Source organism: Cetorhinus maximus, chromosome 15, assembly GCF_964194155.1.
Source record: "Cetorhinus maximus chromosome 15, sCetMax3.hap1.1, whole genome shotgun sequence".
Taxonomy (NCBI): Eukaryota; Metazoa; Chordata; class Chondrichthyes; order Lamniformes; family Cetorhinidae; genus Cetorhinus; species Cetorhinus maximus.
In genome coordinates this window covers 68,985,378-68,997,938 of record NC_135893.1, presented here as the reverse complement: position 1 = coordinate 68,997,938, position 12,561 = coordinate 68,985,378, and the positions used below count along the sequence as shown (strand labels likewise).

At 47.9% G+C, this 12,561-nt stretch overlaps 1 protein-coding gene across 2 annotated transcripts in view; it reads right to left on the bottom strand.

Moving 5' to 3' along the window:
- sdk1a (sidekick cell adhesion molecule 1a) overlaps positions 1-12,561 on the bottom strand; it is a 950,103-nt gene that overhangs the window by 522,136 nt on the left and 415,406 nt on the right. The gene's annotated exons all lie outside the window — the stretch shown is intronic.

The window sequence follows — 12,561 nt, the reverse complement described above, 5'->3', positions numbered from 1 at the left end:
TGCAGATAAGGCTGATTGTTTCTTATCCATGTATGCTATCAATTGAAAACAAAAAAAACGAGTATTTTCAAGTTGAGTTTTATAATAAATGGTTAGTTTTCAAGTACTTGTATTTGAAGTTTGAAAGGATGCTGGTAGTTTTTAAAAATTGATTTCTACAGAAAATCTCAACAAGCGAATTAAAAATTGCTTAAGCTCAACAAAGGTAAGAGCATCTCATGATGCCACAAGTAGCTGAGTCACCCAGTTTTGTAAACTCACTGTATTTGTTTAAATTAATTCAAAAATAGATGTAATTTGTAACTATTACAATTTCTAACTGTGTAGATCTCTTCTCACCATAAGTGGTCACCACCAACTGTGTACCACAACAGCTTCATACCTAATGGATTCTTAGAGTCAGAGTCATGACAACAGGAGACTATTCGGCCCACTGATTCCACACCAGCTTTGTGTTGAGCATTCCAGTCAGTCCCATTTCCCTGCTCCATCCCCTAGCCCTGCAAATTTATTTTCCTCAAATGCCATCTAATTTCCTTTAGATACCATTCAGCGTCTCGGCTTCTGCCACCCTCATAGGCAGCAAGTTCCAGGTCACTACCATTTGTTGCATTAAAAAAATTCTTCCTCAGATGTCCCTTGCCCAAAGCCTTAAATCTGTGTCATCTAGTCCATGCAACATCAATTAATGGGAACAGCAGCTTTTCTTTATCTATCTTATTTAAACCTGTCATAATTTTGTACACCTCAATCAAATCTTCCCTCAATCTCCTTTGCTCCAAGGAGAACAACCCCATCTTCTCCAACATAACCATGTAGCTAAAATCCTTCATCTCTGGAACCATTCTGGTATATCCTCTGTGCCCACTCTTTTGTTCTCAATACTTCTATTTATGAAGCCAAGGTTCCATTTGCTAACTACTCCCTCAAGACATTCTGCTACTTTCAAAAAGCAATGCACATGAGCCACTCCCACACCCCCCAAGATCCCCCTGTCCCTGCACACTCTTTAGAACTGTGCCATTAAGTCTATATTGCATCTCCCTGTCCCTTCTGCCAAAATGCATCACCTCACACTTCTCTATATTAAATTTCATTCTGCTAGCCAATTTATGTCCAGTTGAAGTTCATTGTTATCATCCTTACTTTTGCCTCTCCTCCAAATTTGGTATCATTGGCAAATTTTGAAATTTTACTCTGCGTTCCAACATCCAAGTCATTGATATTTATCGAAAACAGCAGTGGTCCTTGCGCCGACCCTTGGGAATACCACTGTTTACCATCTGCCAGTCTGAAAAACAATCATTTACCATGATTCACTATTTTCTGTCCTTAAGCCAATTTCTTATCCAAGCTGAACCCTACTGCAATTTCCTCATTAAGCAAAGAATGACTATGTCATTGAAAGGATTACACAGTTCATCCAAGTGCTACATCTTGTAAGGTACCATAATATACTTTCCCCTAACTGACATCCACCAACATACACTAGTGGTGAGGGTTATTGGCCGGAATTTTATGCCCAACAAACCCCACCCCTGAGAGTGGGCTAGCAGGTGTGGGGGCACAATCAAGTGACTTGTCTATTGCCTACCCCCTCCTCTGGAATTTTATCAGCGGTAGGTAGGTTTCAGGCAGCAGGTAAACCCTGATGGCTATGCTGAAGGTTTGGGGGTGGCTATGTTCCTTCTTTCGCCTGGGCCTGCCTGACTGACCTTGGCGAAACCACCCCACTTACTATGCAGTCCGGCCTCCATCGTTGCTCCTTGTGGGGGACGCACCACAGTTCCAGTAGCAGCCACTGCTGAGACTGAAGAGCAGCCAGCCATCTGATTGGCTGGCAGCTCCAAGAGCCGGAATATCCTCCCAGATAGGGATTCAGCAGGCTCGCCCCTGACCTTTCAGCCGGGTGCTCCCTCTGCAAAAAGTTCTGCCCATTAAGACCGTGGTCAATTTTCCTGGCCCTAACCCAGGATGCTGAAGCCAGTTATAATGCCCTATCATCAGCTCACTGAGATCAGCAGATTTAGCATAAAATGAAAATCACAACTGGATCCTTGTGTCTGCATGGCTCAACTGCTCAGTATTCTAAGTACCAAATAAGGGGTCAAGTGTGGTATCACTCTAACATATGCTCAAAACCTCCATTTATGTCTATCTTCACTTCATTTTTACTGAGAAGATTCCAACTGCTTCATACAGCTTTCACAAAAACTGCTGACAATTCTAACTCCAGTCTGAGCCCTTATTAAAAACCTCTGAATTTAGCCACTTACCTTTAAATAATAGCATTTCTTTGAATGTGAACTGCGGTTTTCCGAATGCTGTACTCTTGAGATTTCCCATCCGTTCTCCCCTGCAAAATTAGGTGAACTCCCAAAGCAAAAAGTAACCATCCTAGGAAACCTTGTTATTTCTATTTAAATGAACTGACTGCATGAAATAGCACAGAGTCATCTAAACAACACAAGGCAATCTCTGCTGGAATCTGGCAAGCGTTTCACTCAACGTGTGCGGGATTCACTAGTTCCAAAGTTCTCATTGAAAATCTATTCGAAAGGCAGTGACTGCTGCACAATCCTTCACTAATTGTACAGTGTGTTTTGCATTACAGGAACAATAATCAACCTTGCACTGTACGCATATATTTTACAGTCACATATCAAGTGGGACTGTTCATATTTTAAACACCTCGGTTTTTGTCAGATTCCAACTGTGAACTGAAAAAAGATTACATATTTTTAAAAAGGTATTGAAGATCCAACTGTGAAAAAAGATTATATATTTTTAAAAAGGTATTGAAGATCTGCGAAGCAAGGGGCAGAATGATACAATCTGTGGCAATGAGTGGGAGTCTGACCTGGAAGTTGATGGATTGCCAACTCCCTCCGCCATCTTTCCAGGACACCGAATAATACACTAATTTTTAAAAATTATTTGTTCATGAGATGTGGGCATTTGCTGTGGGTCTGGAGTCACATGTAGGCCAGATTTCCAGATGGCAGATTTCCTTCCCTAAAGGACATTAGTGAACCAGATGGGTTTTTATGGTAATCAACAATGGTTTCATGGTCATCATTAGACTTTTAATTCCATTTTTATTGAATTCAATTTCAATTGAATAATTTTTTGTTTATTTTTCATTGTTTTCACGAAGAGAAGATTTCTGAACCTTTGGCAGGGAAAACAAAGCCATGGAATGCATTTGAAGCATAACCCTGATGAATATAGGGATATATGCGGATCAGGCTGATAACTGTCTTTGTCTCTCCACAGATGGCCGAGAGAAGGGGGCCAGAAGATGGGGAATGAAGGAGCCGGCCGGCCCCAAGGTTCGACGACTCCCTGCAAACCGTCCTCCAAGCTGTAAGTGACTGGGGGGAGGTTCTCATGCCTGTTTATGGAATGAAACCTCACAACCAGACCAAAACAGCCTGGATGAGGTTGCAACAGAAGTCATCAACCTTGGGGTCACCCAAAGAGCCTGGATTCAGCGCCAAAAATGCCTCAATTACCTTTTAAGATCAGCAAGGGTGAGTGAAGCTCCATTATGGAAATGTACATACACGGAAGGATTTGGGAAGGCTCTTTTTGGGTGTTGCCTTGTGTACTGCCTAGAACTGCAAGGCTACATGATGCAGAAATGTCACTGTACATAGCCCTGAGGCCGATGAGGAGGTGTAGGGGGAGGTTTCGGTGGGGGGTGTTGTGCACGGCCCACTGCATTACAGGGTTACACTACACATTATTAGGTGCTAATCATTGCGCACCTTGTGGAGTGTGAAGGAATGAATGTAGAGGAGATTCTAATTCATTACAATGTCACACTCTATGAGAAGAGGGCACACAATGCCAGGGAGAGGAGCAAGACAGCAGGCAGTGTTGCGAACCTGGCCATCATCACACCTATCAAGGAGGTGCTTTTGAAGCGTGCTGCAAATGAGTGGAGCTAGTCCATTGGCAAAGGCGACATAGGAGGAAGGCCCCAAGGTGGTGAGATTGCAAGGAGCATTATCTAAATTGAATGAGAGAACTGGTAATAAGGTTAAGGGGAGGGTGCGTGATGCTGTAACAAATGACCCAATGATGGTTTGAGATTTTGAAGGTTCTCATGCTTTGGGGAGGAAAGAGTGGCTGCATGCTGGAAGTGGTGAAATCCAAACAAAAAGTAAGTTATCACATTATATCACTATGCTTGCAGTGCTGACAAAGTGGAAGTTTGGCTCCTTGCATTCACCGCAAAGGTAGACGATAGCCATAAATTTCCTATTGCTGCCTCCTGCACAGGTGCACCATCGACTGCTGCTGCCACAAACCTTGAGGGTCCCACACTAGCCTCTGAGGAGGAAGAGGAAGCCATAGAAAGTGCAGTGGCACATTCTCTCTCCGCACAAAGTGCCAGCACAGATACTGGCACCTCGGTTGTGGATTGTGCCTTGGAACAAAGACAAGCACAATCTGGTGAGGGCACTTCATAGTCACGCATGCAGCTGCAGGAGACTGTGATGGAGCAGGCCTCTGGCAGTTGGAGGACTACTGGAGGTGATCCAGATACTGAGCCCCAGTCAAATGACAAGCCTCTGGAGTCATCCATGAGATGGCAGATGCTGGACATCCAGTGCAAGGTATGTGGAGTTATGACAGATACACCAGGGGAGTTACACATTCTGGCACAGACTTCGCAGATGTCCATCAAGGCCATGGGCACTGTGATCACCCACTCTACAGAGCTTCTTCTGTGGACAGATGGGTGACTGCCTTGGAGGGCCAGTCCCAGCGGATCGCAGAAGTGATTGTGGGGATTCACTCTTTGCCTTGCCCTCCATGTGCTGAGGGGCCCAGACCCAGAGCAATAGAGGGACTGGGAGCCTGGAGTCACATCCAGTGTCCAGTACCTCTCAGAGTAGCAGGGAGACCCAATCGGACATCATAACGGAGGGTGAGCAGCTGCTGCCGCCATTTAGAGGCACCTCTCAGGGTGCTTCTGATGGGAGCATTCTTTCCCCTCTGCTATTGGCACAGTCACCCTCGAGTGTCGTGGCAACAGAAGGGATTCCTGCCATTGTGCAGGAAAGTTCTATGACAGCAGGACTCTCACAGCCGCAGTCATCCAGAGGACGCCCACCAAAGTCATCTAGTGCAAGGGGGCAAATTTTTTTTTTTGAAAAATATACTTTATTCATAAAATATCTGGAAGAACATTCCAAAACATTTCAAAATCACCATTACAAAAGTACAATCAAATTCAACTTTTACACAAGGATCACATGGTGCATCAATACAATCAATGAATATTACAATCATTTCGATATGGTCAATGCAGACAATCAGACAATGGTATTGGAGTTATCAACATACATTATGTTGCACTCCGAGGTGCTTCAATACAATTATAATACAATTAGTATTCAATGCATGCATTCATTTTGAGCTGTACAGCCCGAGGCGCTCTCAACAGCTCCCAGCCCCTCGGTACACTGTGGCAGAAAGGTCTTAGACAGCGACCTTTCCCCACTGCGCCTTTGCAGCGGCTGCCCCAGCTTTAGTGCGTCCCTCAGCACATAGTCCTGGACCTTGGAATGTGCCAGTCCGCAACACTCGGTCGGGGACAACTCTTTGCACTGGAAGACCAACAAGTTTCGGGCAGACCAAAGAGCGTCTTTCACTGAGTTGATGATCCTCCAGCTGCAGTTGATGTTTGTCTCGATGTGTGTCCCTGGGAACAGCCCATAGAGCACAGAGTCCTGTGTCACAGAACTGCTCGGGATGAACCTCGACAGAAACCACTGCATCTCTCTCCAGACCTTCTTTGCAAAGGCACAATCCACAAGGAGGTGAACAATGATCTCATCCCCACCACAGCCACCTCGAGGGCAACGTGCGGAGGGGGTGAGGTTCCTGGCGTGTTGGAAGGATCTGACGGGGAGGGCCGTTCTCACCACCAGCCAAGCTACATCTTGGTGCTTGTTGGAAAGTTCTGGCAATGAGGCATTCTGCCAAATGACTTTGACAGTCTGCTCGGGGAACCATTCCACAGGATCCACGCTCTCCTTTTCCCGCAGGGCCTCTAAGACGTTACATGCCGACCACTGCCTGGTGGACTTGTGGTCAAAGCTGTTTCTCTGCATAAATTTTTCCACGAGGGACAGGTGGTACGGCACGGTCCAACTACTTGGAGCGTTCCGCGGCAGCGTGGCCAGACCCATCCTTCGCAACACTGGGGACAGGTAGAACCTCAGCACGTAGTCACACTTGGTGTTTGTGTACCGAGGGTCTACGCACAGCTTGATGCAGCCGCACACAAAGGTGGCCATCAGTATGAGGGCGATGTTGGGCATGTTTTTTCCCCCTTTATCTAGAGACTTGTACATCCCGTCCCTGCGGACACAATCCAATTTCGACCTCCAGGTAAAGCGAAAGATGGCTCGGGTGATCGTCATCGCGCAGGAGTCTGGAATGGGCCAGACCTGCGCCACGTACAGCAACAGCGAGAGTGCCTCACACCTGATGACCAGGTTCTTACCCACAATGGAAAGGGAGCGTCGCTCCCACATGCCCAGTTTTCTTTTCACCATAGACACTAGCTCCCTCCAGTTTCTAACACACGTCCCGGTCCCTCCGAACCATATCCCCAGCACCTTCAGGCCGTCAGCCCTGACGATGAAGGGGACAAAGGATCGGTCAGCCCAGTTCCCAAAGAACATGGCCTCACTCTTCCCATGATTTACCTTGGCTCCAGAAGCCAGTTCGAACTGGTCGCAGATGTGGATCAGTCTGCGCACCAACAGCTGATCCGAGCAGAAGACGGCGACATCGTCCATTTACAGGGAGGCTTTGACCTGAGTGCCTCCACTGCCTGGGATCGTCACTCCTCTTATGCCTGGACCCTTCCTGATGGACTCAGCAAAGGGTTCTATGCAACACACAAACAGGACAGGAGAGAGAGGGCAACCCTGCAGAACTCAGATTTAATTGGAAAGCTATCTGATTCCCACCCATTGATTGAGACTGCGCTACTGATGTTAGTGTAGAGCAGTTGGATCCAATTGCGAATTCCCTCCCCAAACCCCATTTTGGAGAGCACATCCACCATGTAGGTGTGCGATATTCTGTCAAAGGCCTTCTCCTGATCCAGGCTGATGAGGCAGGTGTCCACACCCCTGTCCTGTACATAGGCAATCATATCCCTGAGCAGCACGAGGCTGTCAGAGATCTTCCTGCCGGGCACAGCGCAGGTCTGGTCAGGGTGGATCACCAATTCCAGAGCGGACTTGACCCGATTGGCGATGACCTTGGACAGAATCTTATAGTCCACATTCAACAGTGAAATGGATCGCCAATTTCTAATTTCCTCCCTTTCCCCCTTGTGCTTGTAGATGAGGGTGATGATGCCTTTCCTCATGGATCCTGACATGCTGTCGGCCAGAAGCATACTCTCGTACACTTCTAGCAGGTCTGGACCGATCCAGTCCCACAGAGCCGAATAGAACTCCGCCGGCAAGCCGTTGCTTCCAGGAGTTTTACTCTTCTCAAAGGACTCAAGGGCCTTAGTCAATTCGTCAGGAGTTAGCGGTTTGTCCAGGCTCTCCCGTGTACTGTCGTCTAAGACCTCCGTGATAGAGGACAGGAAGGACCTGGAGGCCGGGCTGTCTGTGGGCTTCACGTCATATAATCCGGCATAAAAGGATTTGCTGATCCTCAAAATGTTGGACTGTGATGACTTTACTGAGCCGAATTCTTCCTTCAGGCTGCTGATCACAGAGCTCTCTCTGTGTACTTTTTGGAAGAAGAAACGTGAGCACGTCTCATCCTGCTCCACGGAGCGGACTCTGGACCGGAAGATGATCTTGGAGGCCTCCGAGGCAAAGAGCGAGGCTTGCTGGCTCTTCACCTCTTGGAGTTCCTCCTTGACATCGACCCCCATTGACTGCAGCCGGAGCAGATTCTGCATGTTTTTCTGGAGTCGGGACACTTCCCTCTGTTCCTTTCTAGCTTTCTGGGCGCCTTTGAGGATGAAAAACCTCTTGATGTTTCCCTTGATCGCTTCCCACCAGTGTGTCAGGGACTCAAAGAGGGGTTTCACGGTTCTCCAACCTTTGTAATCCCTCTTGAGCTCCTCAACATTCTATGGGGTCAACACTTGCACGTTTAGCTTCCATGCCCCTTTGCCCACTCTCTGGTCTTCTTCTAACTGACAGTCAGCCAGTAGGAGGCAGTGGTCAGAGAAGAACACCAACTTGACGTTGGTGGATCTGACTGTGAATGCACAGGACACAAACAGGATGTCTATCCTGGAACGGATGGACCCGTCTGGCCACGACCAGGTGTATCTACGCTGCGCTCCGTCTGCAGGGCTGCTGAAGACGACGTGCAGCTTGGCATCCTTAACTGTTTCCATCAGGGATCTGGACGTAGCGTCCAATCTGCTGTCGGCCCTGCTGGGTCGTCCAGCCACATCGATGATGCAGTTGGTCACCGCCCAGAATGATCGGCCTGGAGGTCGCTAGCAGCAGTGGGAGCTGCTGAAAGATCGCCAGCCACTTGCCCTTTTGTGCTGGGGCGCACATGTTAAATAACCGGATTGGAGCATTCTTGTACATTACGTCTGTTACGAGGAGGCTCCCGCCCACCACCTCCTTAACCTCAGAGACGGTGAAGTTGCCTCCCCGCAGCAAAATACCCAGGCCGGAGGAACGAGAGTCATTTCCTCCTGACCAGATCCATGGCCCATGGGACCACCATCATGACCATTGCCTGTAGGAGCTGAGGTGCGGTATCGCACACTCCTGCAGAAACAACAGGTCAGCTTTGACCTTGGCAAGGTAGTCCAAGGTCGCAACACATCGTGTAGTAGATTTAATGCTACGCACATTTATGGATACAATCTTTACACCCACTTTAAGGCATTTAGTCTCTTACCAAATCTGTTGTCTTTGAGGGTTCCAGACCTTTGGTCTGCTCCTGCATACCCATAGTGTTCACAAATTGCCTCACTTTGGATGGGCTGAGGAAACTGTCCTGAACCACCCCATTGGAGATGTTCCGCTCAGGTGGCATCAGGGGTTTCGTGCAAAGAACGGGATTTGAAATGTCCTCTGTTGGAGAAGTCTCTTCGATCCTCTCCCCCTCTGGGGCGTTGCTGCTCCCGGCTTCCCGGAGCTGGTGTGCGCTGAGCGCTTCACTGCTCCCAGAATCCTGGGGCTGGGGTACGCTGGCCTCTTCGGGTTGTGGGCAAAGTTGGGGTGTGCTGGTTTCCTCATTGTCTCCAATGTTCTGGAGCTCGGGTGTCTCATCCTCCAACTCCCTAGAGCTTTGCCGCTTCTTCTGTAGGTGCCGCCCTTGCACTTCTTCGTCCGAAGAGCAGCTGCCCTTGTCATCCGTGTCGGATGGGAGACGCCTCTTGCCACTTGTCTGGGAAGTAGCTTGGTCCCTTCTTAGCCCGTTCTTCCTTTTGGCTCTCTTCACCAGCTGCCACTCCCCCTGTTGATTTTCCGTTGCTTCCTCCTCCATTGATTCGCTCTCCTGAGGACTGGGAGGTTCAGGGGGCAGTGCTGTTGACTGGCTGTCTGCTGCCTCAATCTTTTCTTCCACCTTGTCTCTCACTGTGCCCTCCTTTGTTCCGTTGTTCTCCCTGGGGGCCTTGGTGGTTGGCGGGTTGCAAGTGTCCTTGGTAGTAGTGACACGAAGCATTTCATCTGCTTCCCCCTCATTGGCTTTGGCTGCCTATGCATAAGTGAGGCAGCGTTTATGGCAGGTCCTGTAGAGGTGGCCTGCCTCGCCACACAGGTTGCAGCCCTTAGTCTGTTTGCAGTCCTTTGTCTGGTGCCCTTCCTGTTTGCAGTTCTCGCAGAGGGCGGCGCTGCAGTTGGCCGCCACATGACCAGACTTGCCGCATGAGCGACAAAGTTTGGGCTGCCCAGTGTAGACATGGTAGCCACGGCTTCCCCCGATAGCAAAGCTGGAAAGAGGGTGGAAAATGGCTCCCTTACCGTCGGTCTTGAGCGTGACCTTGACCTGGCATTTGCGTGTCCAAATCCCGAAGGCGTCTCTAACCTCGGTGCAGCTCCCAACCTTGTTGACGTACCTGGCGAGGAAGGTGAACACATCGGCGGCGGGGACGTGGGGGTTGTAAAGATGCACAGTCACCACACGGTCCCGTTGCAACAGCAGAGCAAAGAGCGGCTCCACCGTCAGGATCTTCATCTCCGGCTGGTCTCTCTTCTCCTTGAACAAGGGGGCAAACAGGTCAGCAGCCTGTATCCACCGCAGCTGGTAGGACGATGCTGCAGCACTTAGTAGAGAACCAAGAAAACGCCACAATAGCCACATTTTGGTGCACATAGATGCATTTACATTTTACTCCACTGCCAAAGGCCCAATGGGCCTAATGTGAATAAATTATGGGCGGAATTTGACGGCCCCTCCCGCAGGTGGGATTTTCAGATCCAGCCAAAGTCAATGGACTTTTGAATGGCTCGCCATATTTTCCAGCCCCACCCCTGCCATGGCCATAAAATTCAGCTCTATGTTTTGCTTAGACATCATAGAGAGGTGAAGTGTTTTTTTTCAGGTGTGAGAGAACGGAGGGAGATGAAGTCCAAACAGAATATGTGTCAGGAGTGATGGATGGCTAACTAATTGAACATTCAGAGAGTGGTAGCTGTTTCTGTTTATAGATGTCTCAGGCTGGTCTGCTGGAGCCTGAGTCTATGCACCCTGGGAAACCTGCCATTGCCCCGTAACCTCTGGCTCGTACTGACTGACTGTTGCAGTCCATGGTGAATGTGATATAATGACCTGCTCTTCTGAACATTGCATCGGTGAAGAGCTTTATGCAGTAGTGGGCAGCAGGCTACATTATGCCACTGAGGGCCCCACATGCAGCCTGAAATGATCCAGATGCAAAACAATTCAGTGCTACAGTGACCTTCCAGGCAAGTTGCATTGGATGACCATCCACACAGTTGGAAGCGATGTTCCCATCCATCATCTCACATAGAGAGGTCACAGTAGCTCTTGACAGCCAGAATCTCCTCTGGCTCTGTGCCTCAGCCATTTGCAGTATCCTGAACTAGGGGGCACTGTTTTAAAATTAGGGATCGCCCTCTTAGGACAGAGATGAGGAGAATTTTTTTCTCTCAGAGGACTGTGAGACTTTGGAACTCTCTGCCTCAGAAGGTGGTGGAGGTGGGGATCACTGAATATTTTTAAGGCAGAGGTAGATAGATTCTTGTTAGGCAAGGGAATCAAAGGTTATTTGGGTTAGATGGGAATGTGGAAATCGAAACACAAGAAGATTAGCCATGATCTTATTGAATGGCGGAGCAGGCTCGAGGGGCTGAATGGTCTACTCCTGTTCCTATTTCTTATGTTCTTATGTTATTCTCATCCTGTATACGCGATAGGGTGGATAAGGCCTCCCACTATATCTCCGTGGCTGCAGCATCCTACCCTCAGCAGCCCCTTGCTCCTGTGCAGGTCGGGACCCTCATGCTCTTCCTGTGCCTCCTGCCCTGACCATCTGGCCTTCTCCCTCTCCTTGTAAATCTCCCTCCTTTTTCCTCCTCCTCTCCAGAGGATGTCTCCCCCATGGAATTGTAATACCCATGTTGCTCAAAGCCCAAAAGCAGCAATGCAGATGAAACACTAAGTGCAAAAGTCTGCAGGAAAATTTCAGGATTAAAACCCTAATAGATGCCAGTGAATCCTTCCCTGAAGAGCTACTCATAAACCTCATAGCAGGCTCTACTGCTGAAGTCACACACTCACCCAGCTGAAGCCTTTAAACCACCCTGACAAGCAATCATGGAAAAAAAAAGAGTTTCCCATCTGGCGTTTTTCCCATGCTGAGAGCATATTATTGCATGCAGAATGTATTATTGCAGTCGATTAGGCTGCTAATGAGTTCAACTATCCCTTAATTGACAATTTGAAAATGGCGGGCAGGCTCCCAATTTCAAGGACCACCCACCCGCTGTATTATTGCATACCAGCAAGCTGACATTGGGAACATGGCCCAACGTCATCATGCCAGATATTATGACACTGCAGGAGTCCCGTTTCCAGGTCGTATTACTCAGCCCAAAGATGCTGTTCTATTCTTTTGTTTGCAAGATGAATACAAACTTCAAATGGAGAAAAAATAAGACGGAACTTGATTGTAAATTTTGGTGCTATTCAGATGCTGCTCTACATTTTTGTTGCTGTTATTTATTTGCTATAAAAAATGCTGCTACGATCACTATGATTCCAGCAGAACTAATTGTTCGAAAGGGAAATAACTTTATTCTCTTACAAGTTTAGTTGCAGAGTTTGGAAAATGTTTGACATTCCACTTTTCACTTAATTTGTTAATATTATTCTTACAGAGTTGAACATATATAGTTAAACAGATTGATACATTCCTTAAGCATTTAAATTTGATGTAAGTTGTTGATGATATCTCAAAAAATCCTTTCGTAATATTTCTATCGTGTGTAGTATTTGCTATGGTATGATACTTATTTCAAATCAGATACATACAGATGAATACATAATGTTGGAGATTAAACCAATGGGTTC